Below are 2035 nucleotides of genomic sequence, written 5' to 3' on the forward strand. Positions count from 1 at the left end.
TCCCCAAACAGAGCAAAAGAATTTGACATACAGATAAGTGAGACATATAGGACTACAACTAGCCATGATAAAAAAAAAAAATCTACACCTAGCCATGTAATAATCAAAATCCCAAAAACCAAACAGAAGAACAAAATACTACAAGCAGTTAGAGAAAAGAAACAAACCAAATGCAAAGGAAGACCATCAGAATCACAGCAGACTTTTCAACACAAACCCTCAAGTCAAGGAGAGTCTGGAGTGAGGTATTTCAAGCCCTGAAAGAAAACAACCTCCAACCTAAACTAATGTATCCTGCAAAACTATCTTTCAAAATTGATGGGGAAATAAGATACTTCCATGACAAAGAACACCTGAGAAACTTCATGACTACCAAACCAGCACACCAAACAATTCTCTACAATATCCTAGAAAAAGACAATGAAGGTCACAACTCCATGAGGCCCAACAGAACAAATCCATTAAACAAGGCAAGAAATTAAAGGGGAGACTAAAAAGAGCCAACAAGACAATAACATGACAGTGGTAAGTCAATACACATCAGTTATAACCATCAATGTTAATGGCCTCAATTCACCAATCAAAAGAAATGGACTGTCAGAATGGATTAAGAAGCAAAATCAAGAGTTATGGTTTAACATAACTATGATTAATTTTAGAATAAAAATTATTTTTATTATTAATTATCAATTATTTTAAAACTTGGAAAGTACACATAATCGGAAAGAGCAAACTTTAAAAAGAAAATCCATATCACCTAAAGATAATATCCATTGTAATATACTTTATATCTGTATCTATTGCCTACACATACACACACATTTTGTTTTGTTTTGTTTTGAGGCAGAGTTCCACTACACTGCCCAGGCTGGCCTCAAATTCCTGGAGATCCCCCTGCCTCAGCCTCACAAGTGCTGGGATTACAGGCATTGACACCACTCCTGGCTCACATATGCTTTGTTAATGGGCCAATACTTCAGTACTCGTGTGTTTGCTTCTCATTGTATTGCAAACGCCTTACCACAGTTAAACAAGTTATCAGAGGCCATTGTTTTGGACGCAGTTCCTGGACCAGACCCAAACAAATGAGACTAAAATTCAAAACAGAGTCACCCACGCTGAGGTCAGTCACCAAACTCAGGTGGAACTGTGTATTTGTCCTTCCAAGAAACCAAGAGAAATGAGATTTCCAGACAGGCGAGTTTTAGCTGGCATGGGGGAGAAGTTCCCTCCCTCTCAAGCCTCACACACACACACACGCACGCACGCACGCACGCACGCGCGCGCACCCACTCACACACCAAGGGTACCCTAAAGCCACCTGATGTTAAGCAATCTGTTATTTTTCTCTTCTCTCTCCCTGTCCCGCCCCCATCCCAGGAAAGCAACTGACCAGATAAACCTGTTTTTGTTCTTTGCTTGCTGCTATCTTTATCCCTTCTGTTTATAAAACCGACTTCTCCCGCTCTGCAGCTTGGAATCCTTTCATGGAATGAAGTCCCAGCATGGATCTTTAAAGTAACTGCAGCTGCGGTTTGTGACACTACAGCCTTGGGCAACAGCTTTTCTCCTGACTGAAGGATAGCTTGGTGCGCTGTTTGGAAACTATTGCTACCTGGTGCCCACTATAGGTTTGGAGCAGGACCCCCCCACACACGCACACGCACACGCACACGCACACACACACACACACGTCCAATGAAACTCGTGTGTGTGTCATCGGGCTCCTGATCACCGGGCTCCTGCCGGGGATTAAGTTAGAAAACGTTGGTAAATTCACCTGCTGGACGGTTCCTGTGGGTGGCATCCCAGACTTGTCACAGTGGCCTTGGGCTCCGCTCTTTGCCCACATGGGAGCCCCTAACCGTGGCTACCAGTAATCCACAGCTTTCCTCCTCTCCCCTGGTTTACTGAAAATGTACTGAGGAAGCCCCAGTCCCGCTCCCAGCCTCGCAATGGGACCCCACCCCAGAGCCGCGCGGAGCTCGAGCAGGGCGCAGCGCCTCCTCTGGCGGGGCCGCCCCGCTGAGTCCCG

This window comes from Fukomys damarensis, unplaced genomic scaffold (genome assembly GCF_012274545.1).
Source record: "Fukomys damarensis isolate Sample0158 unplaced genomic scaffold, DMR_v1.0_HiC HiC_scaffold_23, whole genome shotgun sequence".
Taxonomy (NCBI): domain Eukaryota; kingdom Metazoa; phylum Chordata; class Mammalia; order Rodentia; family Bathyergidae; genus Fukomys; species Fukomys damarensis.